Source organism: Anabrus simplex, chromosome 2 (genome assembly GCF_040414725.1).
Source record: "Anabrus simplex isolate iqAnaSimp1 chromosome 2, ASM4041472v1, whole genome shotgun sequence".
Lineage (NCBI taxonomy): Eukaryota > Metazoa > Arthropoda > Insecta > Orthoptera > Tettigoniidae > Anabrus > Anabrus simplex.
The window spans coordinates 795,443,858-795,456,131 of NC_090266.1; positions in this window are offsets into that span (position 1 = coordinate 795,443,858).

Sequence of the window (12,274 nt, forward strand, 5' to 3'; positions counted from 1 at the left end):
GTACGACCAGGCGAGTTGGCTGTGTGGTTAGAGGGGCGCAGCTGTGAGCTTACATCCGGGAGATAGTGGATTCGTGCCCCACTGCCGGCATCCCTGAAGACGGTATTCCGTCGTTTCCCATTTTCACACCAGTCACACCAGGCTATACTTTAATTAAAGCCTACGCCGCTTCCTTCACACCCCTATTCCTTTCCTATCCCATCGTCGTCATAAGACCAACCTGTGTCGGTGCGACGTAAAGCAAATTAAAAGAACCTCGGTACGCTGCAGTAAGACAAAAAGCACATCACAACAAACAATGGTCAATGTAATGTTATTGTTGATAAAGTTTATGAGCTTTCTATATTGCAGGCCTTCACATTAGTTTTCTTTCGACTCTGTGATATTAGGGCGTCTTAGAAAATTATTTATATAGTAGACTGTAGTTCCTTATTCTCAGATGTTACATACCTATTTTCACTAAATTCTGCTTACCCATTTTCTCTTGACTCGGCGATGATATGGACTTAGTAACAAAAATCCAAATTCATGAATATCTCTGTTATTATATGCGGTACGGTAACAATGTATAAGACATAAGTGATCGGAAATTTAATTACTTCTTACATAACTACTACTAATTTACGACATAAATAAGTTATGTTAGTTATGTAGTATTTATTGATACGACCACTTATAACATAAATAACTTATTTGAGAATTACATTTTAGGCCTTCCCCTAAACTACCATTTCACTCAGCGTGAATAAAATAATTTAAAGCCTAGATTGTAGTGGTTCATCACCCGACTTTACATACCGATTTTCATTAAATTCTCTTTAGCCGTTTTCTCGTGATGCATGTACAGACAGACGGACAGACAGACAGACAGACAGACAGACAGACAGACAGACAGACAGACAGACAGACAGAAATTACGGAGAGAGATAGAGATGTTTGCGAAATTAATAACTGGTTCGATGGAAGCCGATTCGGGTTTAGGAAAGGTTATTCCACCGATGCTCAACTTGTAGGATTCCAGCAAGACATAGCAGATATCACGGATTCAGGAGATCAAATGGACTCTATCGCGATTGACCAATCTAAGGCATTTGATAGGGTGGATCATGGGAGACTACTGTCAAAAATGAGTGCAATTTGATTAGACAAAAGAGTGACTGAAGAGGTGGCTAAATTTCTAGAAAATAAATCACCGGGCGAGTTGGCCGTGTGGTTAGGTGCGCGCGGTTGTGAAGTTGTATTTGGGAGATAGTTGGGTTCGAACTCCACTGTCAGCAGCCGTAAATATGGTCTCCCGTGGTTTCCCATTTTCACACCAGGAACGACTGTGCCTTAAATAAGGCCACGGTCGTTTCCTTCCCATTCTTAATTCTTTTCTTTATCCCATCGTCGTCATATAACATATCTGTATCGGTGCGACGTAATGCAAGTCGTAAATAAAAAGGAAAATAGATCTCAGAGAATTACAGTAGGCGGAGCTTTATCTGACCCTGTAATAATTAAAAGGGGAAATCCTCAATGCAGTATTATTGCACCTTAATGTTTTCTTATATATAAGAATGATATGCCTAAAGAAGTGGAATCAGAAGGTAAGGCTTTTGGCGGATAATGATATTTTGTATAGTTTAATAAATAAGTTACAAGATTGTGAGCAACTGCAAAATGACCTCGATGAAATGAACTGAAATGGCGTATGGCTTTTAGTGCCGGGAGTGTCCGAGAACAAGTTCGGCTCGCCAGGTGCAGGCCTTTTGAATTGACACCTGTAGGCAACCTGCGCGTCGTGATGAGGTTGAAATAATGATGAAGGCGACACATACACCCAGCCCCCGTGCCAGTGAAATTAACCAATTAAGGTTAAAATTCTGGACCCTGCCGGGAATCAACCCGGGACGGCCGTGAGCAAAGGCCAGCACGCTAACCACTTAGCCATGGAGCCGGACACGACCTCGATAATGTTGTGAGATGGACAGTAGTCATTGGTATGATGAAAAACGGGGTTAAAATTCAGGTTGTAGTTTCACAAATAGGAATATTCCTCTCAGTTTTAATTATTTCGTTGATGGGGTCAAAGTTCCATTTGGGGATCATTGAGAGTACGTGTTAATATAAGGAAATATATTCATTGCGGTAATCACATAAATGGGATTGTAAATAAAGGGTACAGATCTGTGCACATGGTTTTGAGGGTATTTAGGGGTTGTGGTAAGGATGTGAAGGAGGGGGCATGAAAGTCTCCGGTAAGACCCGAACTACAGTATGGATTCAGTATATGGGACCCTTGCCAGGATTATTTGATTCAAGAACAGAAAAAAATATCCAATGAAAGCAGCTAGATTTTTTCTGGGTGATTTCCAACAAAAGAGTAGCATTACAAAAATGTTGCAAAATTTGGGCTGGGAGGACTTGCGAGAAAGTAGACGAGTTGCTCGACTAAGTGGTATGTTCGGAGCTGCCAGTGCAAAAATGGCGTGGAATGGCATTAGTAGATGAATAAGTTTGACTGGTGTCTTTAAAAGTAGAAAAGATAATAGGAAGATAAATTTGGAATTCAAGAGGACAAATTGGGGAAACTGTTCGTTTCTTTTGGAAGAGGTGTTATGGAAGGGAGTAACTTACAAAGGGAGATTTCAATAAATTTCCAAGGTTCAATAAATTTCCAGTTTCAGCGCAATCATTTAAGAAAAGACTAGGAAAACAACAGATAGGAGATCTGCCACCTGGGTGACTGCCCTAAATACAGATCAGTAGTGACTATCTATTGCTGTCCTCGGTGGAGACATCACGTACATTTTCACACAAGTTGAACACGTTCTCCCTTACTGCATTGACACTGAACAATGTAGCCGTGTGATGACGCGAGTTCCGAAAATTTCACCATGTGGATAATGCAGGTATGGAATATACTTAGTAGTCCCTATTTTAAATTTACTCTCATAGAAATAAAATTAACTTGTAATATAATTAATTGTTGTGCCGCAAATGGTGTGTAATCACAAGCTACTCATTCACCTTTCGCTAAGTGAAGTAATTCACGTTGCTTCTTTTCATGCTTTCGAAATCCTGATATTTTTTCATCCTACAGCCTGAAAATAACCACACTACAGTTTAATGGGCTCAATATTTTTAGTAATAATATAACCACAGGTCTTCAAATTTATTATTATTTTTATTATTATTATTATTATTATTATTATTATTATTATTATTATTATTATTATTATTATTATTATTATTATTATTATTATTATTATTATTATTACTTATTATTACTTATTGCATGAAATGTTCTAGTAATATAACAACTGATTGGACATGAAACAGCCGGGCTGAGTGGCTCCGACGGTTGAGGCGCTGGTCTTCTGACCCCAACTTGGCAGGTTCGATCCTGACTCAGTCCGGTGGTATTTGAAGGTGCTCAAATACGACAGCCTCGTGTCGGTAGATTTACTGGCATGTAAATGAACTCCTGCGGGACAAAATTCCGGCACCTCGGCATCTCCGAAAACCGTAGAAAGTAGTTAGTGGGACGCAAAGCAAATAACATTAAATTATTATTATGGACATGAAACAAGATAATCAATAATTTTTGCTTAAATATTTTATGTGAGATGTGATCAATACGATAATTGTAGTTATCGGATATACCTTTAAAATTTGTTCTGTCTAACACATGTGCTATTTTTATTGCTTCTCGATAGCTGCAGTCGCTTAAGTGCGGCCAGTTTCCAGTAGTCGGGAGATAGTAGGTTCGAACCCCACTGTCGGCAGCCCTGAAGATGGTTTTCCGTGGTTTCCCACTTTCGCACCAGGCAAATTCTGGGGCTGTACCTTAGTTAAGGCCACGGCCGCTTCCTTCCCACTCCCAGCCCTACCCTGTCCCATCGTTGCCATAAGACCTATCTGTGTCGGTGCGACATAAAGCAACTAGCAAAAAAAGAAAATGTTGCTACATATAACAGAATGAGACATTACAGTTAATATTCCTCTTGTTATGTGCGTACAAATTTTGTCCGATAACCGACTGAGGCTGCGGTAAATGAACTAGGTCAGTTTCATCCATTAAGTGAGACTGGGATTTGCCAATATTTGAAGAGGAAAACAACACAGTAGGTCACTTATAGGTTAGTAGAGAGGGAGAGACTTCGACCCATCTCAATTTCGTGTAGTGTCACCGATGCTAAATTCACCCTGTACTCTACACTGAATATAATCTTAAATTTTGGGAGGCGAATGATCTCTTAAAGCTCAGGATAAGAGATGATCGTACAGAATATACACTGACTGACAGAGCAAATGCAACACCAAGAAGGAGTGGTCAGAACTTTTTGCCAATTGCAGGGTAGACTGACGTCACTGAGGTATGCTCATGATGTGAAATGCGCCGCTGTGCTGCGCACGTAGCGAAAGATAAATGGGACACGGCGTTGGCGAATGGCCCACTTCGTACCGTAATTTCTCAGCCGACAGTCATTGTAGAACGTGTTGTCGTGTGCCACAGGACACGTGTATAGCTAAGAATGCCAGGCCGCCGTCAACGGAGGCATTTCCAGCAGACAGACGACTTTACGAGGGGTATGGTGATCGGGCTGAGAAGGGCAGGTTGGTCGCTTCGTCAAATCGCAGCTGATACCCATAGGGATGTGTCCACGGTGCAGCGCCTGTGGCGAAGATGGTTGGCGCAGGGACATGTGGCACGTGCGAGGGGTCCAGGCGCAGCCCGAGTGACGTCAGCACGCGAGGATCGGCGCATCCACCGCCAAGCGGTGGCAGCCCCGCACGCCACGTCAACCGCCATTCTTCAGCATGTGCAAGACACCCTGGCTGTTCCAATATCGACCAGAACAATTTCACGTCGATTGGTTGAAGGAGGCCTGCACTCCCGGCGTCCGCTCAGAAGACTACCATTGACTCCACAGCATAGACGTGCACGCCTGGCATGGTGCCGGGCTAGAGCGACTTGGATGAGGGAATGGCGGAACGTTCTCCGATGAGTCACGCTTCTGTTCTGTCAGTGATTGTCACCGCAGACGAGTGTGGCGTCGGCGTGGAGAAAGGTCAAATCCGGCAGTAACTGTGGAGCGCCCTACCGCTAGACAACGCGGCATCATGGTTTGGGGCGCTATTGCGTATGATTCCACGTCACCTCTAGTGCGTATTCAAGGCACGTTAAATGCCCACCGCTACGTGCAGCATGTGCTGCGGCCGGTGGCACTCCCGTACCTTCAGGGGCTGCCCAATGCTCTGTTTCAGCAGGATAATGCCCGCCCACACACTGCTCGCATCTCCCAACAGGCTCTACGAGGTGTACAGATGCTTCCGTGGCCAGCGTACTCTCCGGATCTCTCACCAATCGAACACGTGTGGGATCTCATTGGACGCCGTTTGCAAACTCTGCCCCAGCCTCGTACGGACGACCAACTGTGGCAAATGGTTGACAGAGAATGGAGAACCATCCCTCAGGACACCATCCGCACTCTTATTGACTCTGTACCTCGACGTGTTTCTGCGTGCATCGCCGCTCGCGGTGGTCCTACATCCTACTGAGTCGATGCCGTGCGCATCGTGTAACCTGCATATCGGTTTGAAATAAACATCAATTATTCGTCCGTGCCGTCTCTGTTTTTTCCCCAATTTTCATCCCTTTCGAACCACTCTTTCTTGGTGTTGCATTTGCTCTGTCAGTCAGTGCATATTGTTAGTATTAAAATTGGTCATAATGGTTATTGTGACAATTATTCTGAAATTGAATCTACTATTTATCTTTAGTTCCAAGTGAGATATCATGTGACTGAGTATCCCTGTGTCATACAAAGTGTGTCATGTATTGAAAAGTTATGATCGCTCTTTCGATCTCAGTAATGCCTTCATATATATATTTGAATATTTCCTCCCTCTACAGATATAAATTAGTCCAGTGCAATTAATTGTTAATACTTCTTAACAAATTCATGTTCTTGTAACCTTGGGAAACTAAATAGCCTCATTCGACGCTTCGGTCTTACTGTTATCGTTACATGGCGATATTCTGCTCATGTATGCCTCTATGACGTTGACCGGTATGACATCCAATGTCCATTAACACAACAGAGAAGAACGATCTCCTTAAACTCTGTCGTGTAGCTATCATTCCTGGAGAGCCACATGGAGTGTAAAATAGCCCAGCAACAGCCAGCTGTACAGCTGACAAAGTTCCAGACTATGTGGTTGGAGGACGGTGCATGCGATGATTCTGAAGGACAGTTGAAATAAAAGTCTTCGGCGTTCGAATTGTTTTTCAGATAGTACAAAATTTATAACACACTTTAAAAGTTAGTTGCAACAAATGTTTCAAAGTGATTATTTGGTTCAGCTACGCTCTACTAGGATTAAAACGCGTGATGAAAGTTTTCATTATTTTAAGATGTAGCCTAATACTTGCACTAATGAATGACAACTAAGCAGAGGTGATCCAAAGGAAAACTGATATTTTAAGATAACTAAAACCTTAAATTTCAATATTCTCACTTCCATGAATCTGGACTTAATACACCGATATATTCTTCAACAGAAAACTAGGACAATCTTGTTTCCTAATTTGTAGAAGTGCGGGTAAAGAATGGAGTAACTTACACTCATTCCCGAGATCCGACGAATATAAATGAGAAAACTTCTGGAAGAACATTTACGTTCCGCGATTTATGAAGTAAAATTTAATGTTTCATTTTAATGCATAATTTAATAGAATAGAACATTCTTGTAAGGTTTGAGACTCTAGCACATCTTGAGGGATTTGAAGCACCCATATCCGGCATTGGTATAGTTTTATATGATATTCATCTGCTGTTTAGGCATGAATTCAATATGAGTACATGAAATAATCTGCTATAGAAATTTGTTTCATTCATGAATTTACTTTGAAGGGGGATTGGAATTGAGGCCTTGTAAGATTATTTAAACTACTACAAAGAAGTCGGAGAATATGTCCATTATGTTAGTGCTACACTAATTGTCAACTGTTAATTCTTGCTTATGCAACTTATTCCTCCTGATTTTTTGAAAATCTTGTGTGTATAATAGTGAAATATTAGTCATTTACTTTGTTCTACAAAGTAAAATCATCCATTGAAAATCTAAGGGTTATCACTACCAATTAATGGAGTTCATATGCTAATCAAATTATCATTCAAGAAGCTTAATTTAGGAAAGTGTCATATATGAGGCCTCAGTGCTGTACGTTCAATGAACGAAATAAAATACACCGCCATTCTTTCTTGCAGTGGTGTCCTTCAATTCACCATTGCCGCCTGGCCGACGTTATTCACTTTAAGGAAGACGAGTCCCTAAACCATAATGTAATAAGGGCCGACGAAATTTTACAGAATATATTCGATTTATTAATTACTATTAATTGCATACATATTTCAGAAGCACACCAGGACCACAACTTACACAACACAGAACACACCAGTTCACGCCCTCGCTGCTCTCACTACTCGGTCACACCAGTTGTTTACTCCATCACATTCAAACTAAAACCACCACACTTACGCACACACCCACGACTGCCACATATGATCAAAGTCAGTTCTACAGCTATTTTTGTTGCCCACTATGACAGCAACTTATTTCACAGCCGGCGCACAAAACAGTGTCGCAACCTTGTATGTCGTACTTTATACTTTATTGAATGATACACTTCAATCATGTATGTCGTACACTGTCCGCACACTCACAACAGGCTTCGTTCACTCTCCCTTGCCGAATTTCTTACACGCTGGTCCAGAGACACACACGTTCACTCACAGTAGCTGGATACGAGATATTACGATAGGCGGAACAGAACGAATACACACTTCAAGGAAATAATTGCACGTGTTGCGTTGCGCTGCTCGGCTGCACTGAAAGACTATCTTGCTGGCACACACAGACTGACCCCTCAACTCTAACTGAGTCCAAACTCAACCACACGTACTCGTCTTCCCCGCCTTAAATAGGGAGCCCGGGCATTATAAATACTTCACGCAAGGATATATCGCTAGAATCCTTTCGAATCCAAATGATCTGGACAGTATCCAGGACTTTCTCCCACCGCCGGGAGATTCCCAGTGCGAAAATGAAGTAGTGGCAACGAGGGCTGGCCTTGCACGCCTGGCTCGTTTCTGGATGGTAAGTCACACGGCGAACGGTGTGGCTCTAACGCGATAACGTCACGAGGGGCCGGGCCCAGACTAAAGGTCTGCACACACCAACGCGGGACGCGGGAGCGGGATCCATCCCGTAGCGAACTATTATGAGTACAGCGCGATATGGAGCCATTCACACCGGTGCGTCACTCCCCCGCCTACATGGCGGGATTGCTGCGAACCACTTTCAGTTCGCTGCATGCAGCGTTTTCCCGCGTCCCGCATTCATTGTGATGACGACTGGACTGTTGATAGAGTGCGTTAAGAAAAAACCAGTGCTTTAGGACATGAGTAATGTTGGGAAGAAAGATATGTTGTGGGATTGAATAGGAAAACAACTGCGTATGCCGTTCGTAAACTTCCAGATGCATGTAAGATGTATACTAAAACTATCTATACACTGTTGTTATGCATGTCATGGAACTCTAGAAACATCTCACGATCAGCGAAGGCTACAGCGGGTGCTCGTCGTGCACCATTGTCAACATTTTCAAAGGCTCCAAGTCCCGATTCCGGTGCATTTAAATCTTCCCAATATGCTGAATTTTCTCTCAGGAATTTGTGCAGAATGCCCGGTGTTCTAATGATTATCTTAGCTGTGCCCACATGAACGTCCATAGGTCTGTAATAAATTCTCTATTCCTGTATTTTATGCCGAAGGCATTTTCTACAACCCTTCTTGCTCTACACAGGCGATGGTTGTGATTTTCTTAGCGCTTGTCTCCTTTTTCTTGCCTGTATGGAAACGTTCTCATTAAGTAACTTTTCAGAGGAAACGCTTCGTAGCTGATCATGACATAAGGCGCAGGCACGTTGTGCTCAAGCAGATTTTTGTCTTTCGAATCATCAAGAGTGTCCGCTTCTAGCCGTTTTACCATTACATAGTTCTGGAATTCTTTTTTTTTTATTTTCTTTGTTAGTTGCCTTACGTCGCACTGACGTATGGCAACGATGGAACAGGAAAGGGCTAGGAGTGGGAAGGAAGCGGCAGTGGCCTAAATTAAGGCACAGTGAAAGTGGGAAACTACGGAAAACCATCTTCAGGTCTGCCGACAGTGGGGTTCGAACCTACTATCTCCCGATTACCGGATGTTCTGGAAAATACCACCATCACTGTTTTTCCGTACCCTCCGATATCCCTACATAGAAACATGTAATCTTGACCAGCAATTGATAAAAGTACAATAGAGGATTTCTTCATGTAACATTTTATAAAAACGTGCTCCCCATCGATACTATCAGCACAGTTTGGGAATTGCTGCATTCTGTAATATGCTTGAGCTGATTCTACCCATGTTTCGATAGATGGTTCAGGCATGTATATTCCTTGCATTCTGTCACAAAGAGCTCAGCAAACATTTCGCTCAATAGCACTAAATGTTGTGAATCCGACATGGAAACTGTGCCCAACTGTAGAATAGGAACCTCCAGTAGCTAGAAATCTGAAACAAAAATACATAGAGTGAATGGAGTGGAATCTCGCAAATCCGAGCGTTATTTGAATTTTTATTTTTTTAAATTTAAGATGATTTGTCTGCAGCATTTCATTCCCTGCCTATTTCCGCCATGTCATCGTACGGTGGGTCCCCTCTACTGAGACCAAGTCTGGCTATTAAAGCAGTTTTATTGCTGGGCAACGCAGGGGCACGTCCAGATGAACAAGGACTAGTATGCGATGGGAATTTGTGCTTTATTTTTGCCCCATAACGTAACAGGTTTGATACAACCTATTGATCAGGCCGTTTCGGAATGTCTAAAAAGAAAGTATCGACACCTCCTGCTGCATTCACTCCTGGAAGCAACAGAACGTGAGGAAACCATCACGAACTTCCTCAAACAGATAGCCATGAAGGACGTAATGTATTGGACGAACTTCGTAGCAACCGCGGGATTGTACGTTTTGCTCCCGCTCCCGCTTCCCGCGTCCTGCGTTGGTGTGTGCAGAAAGACTAACATCGCAGCGACAGCGGGATTGTGGGTTTCCCTCCCGCTCCCGCTTCTCGCGTCCCGCGTTGGTGTGTACAAACTTTAACTTGCTCCTCCCAAGGTTTTATATTAAAATGGCGTACACCGTCACATCATATTCGGCACAGGGTGCAGTAGATTTTGGTAAATAGCGTGACAGACAGTTCTGTGCAAGTATTGTTATACAGGGCAGGCTCTCGTCATATGGCCAGATAGCGTACATATCCCTATGGAGTGCTTCATCACTCCAGTAGAAACAATTTATTACCGATAATTTTTTTAGAAATTGCTTTACTTCGCACCGACACAAAGAGGTCTTATGGCGACGATGGGATGGGAAAGGGCTAGGAGTAGGAAGAAAGCGGCCGTGGCCTTAATTAAGGTCTGGTGCAAAAGTAGGAAATCACGGAAAACCATTTTCAGGGCTGCCGACAGTGGGGTTCGAACCCACTGTCACCTGGATGACAGATCACAGCTGCGCGCTCCTAACCGCACGGCCAACTGACCAGGTTATTATTAAAATTAAATACAGAGATGTTGCTGTCACAGTTCTTCGCTCGTCTCAGCAAGAGGCAGATGCATGCATACTGTACAGTTTATGCAGAAGTACGGTCTCTGTTGTGAAGGGTACTTGTATTCTATATCAGTGGCGGAAATTGAGAATGTTGTAGTTTGAGCAAAGGGCAAATTCATGTCAGCCAAACATTAGACAAATCTGCTAGCAAAAGTTTGAGATAATGAAGCCGAAATCATCCCCATCGCCAAGACGGGAGAAAGACGCCAAATGATAAGTCAAAAGGATATGTGATCCTTGAATGGCCAGCCCCAGTCCACGAGTATATTGACTGCAGTACGTTCAGAGGTGAAAGCCGTGTTGCCTGCACTGTTTGTGCCAGTCCACGAACTAATTGACCGCATTTATAATATCCGTCAGGTCTTTTGTGTGTCGATATCGTTTCACAATTGAAAATGCATTTCTTTCTGTATTATTGTAAGATGTAATGGTGATGGTCTCCTTGGGGTTATGATATTCCGGAGTAAAGAATGTTGACTATTCAGATCTCAGGATCAGAAAGAGACAAATTTGTTCAAGTGATTATTTCAGCAAGAAAGTATGTGTAAGCCTCAGTTCTGAAAGAGGAATCTAATTAAAAGACAGCAAAATAAGAAACAAATTACCTATTGCAAAATAGACGTGAAATATAAATTAAAATAAGGTCGGCTATACTGATCAGCAGCAATTATGCAAAGTAAGGAAACTCCCTATAAAATAATAATTTTCCAAAAATGATACGAAATGTAATATTGATTACAGTGTTATAATTAAATTGAGCGACAGTTAGTATAGTGCTCGGAGGGAAGACTTCAAGCAGGTTTATGCAAAGTAACAATGAAGAAGACACATTCAAACCACAAGGAGATTTCCACTAAATGTATTATCTACAACATGTAAACACTACCGTCCTAAAATTTCAAATGAATTATTATAGTGGACCCAACTTACAGTAACTTTAGTACGCCAAAATAAACCTGCCGTAGTGGTGGGAGAACACTCTGATCATCCTGTACAATTTTTAATTCATTCAATGTGTGGGCTCGAAAGCCACTTCCTCAATTTTATGTTAAAAATCCCTCTGGTTAAAAACCCCTCTTTTCTTACGTCTGACATCAGGCATTGCATACACACTGCCTTTCGAAAATGTTAAGCACCCAGAATGAAAGGCTGAATGTTTAATAAACAATACACGCTGAAAGACCATGTGCATTTATTGAGCTGATTACAATATGGGATGAAAGAGACAAGGCCGTTGGCAGTTACGGGTGGAATATTGGCACTAGGTCAGTAGGCCGCATTGCATGCCTTTAAGCGGTTCAGAGTGGTGTCAAATAAAGAGCCTTTAGGTTCCCTCCTGAGGCAAGTTCGTCCACAGTTGTTGCAGCTGTCCGAAAAGATCCCCAGGTTGGTACTGGAACTGTGTCCCCTTCCAATGTCATCTCACACGTGTTCAGTAATGGGAAGGTCCGCGGATCTTGCTGACCACGGGAAAAACTCGTGCTCTAGACATTCCATAGATACACGTGTCATGTGTGGATGTGCATCACCTTATTGGAACACTGTCCCAAGGTGCTGTGCCATAAGGGGT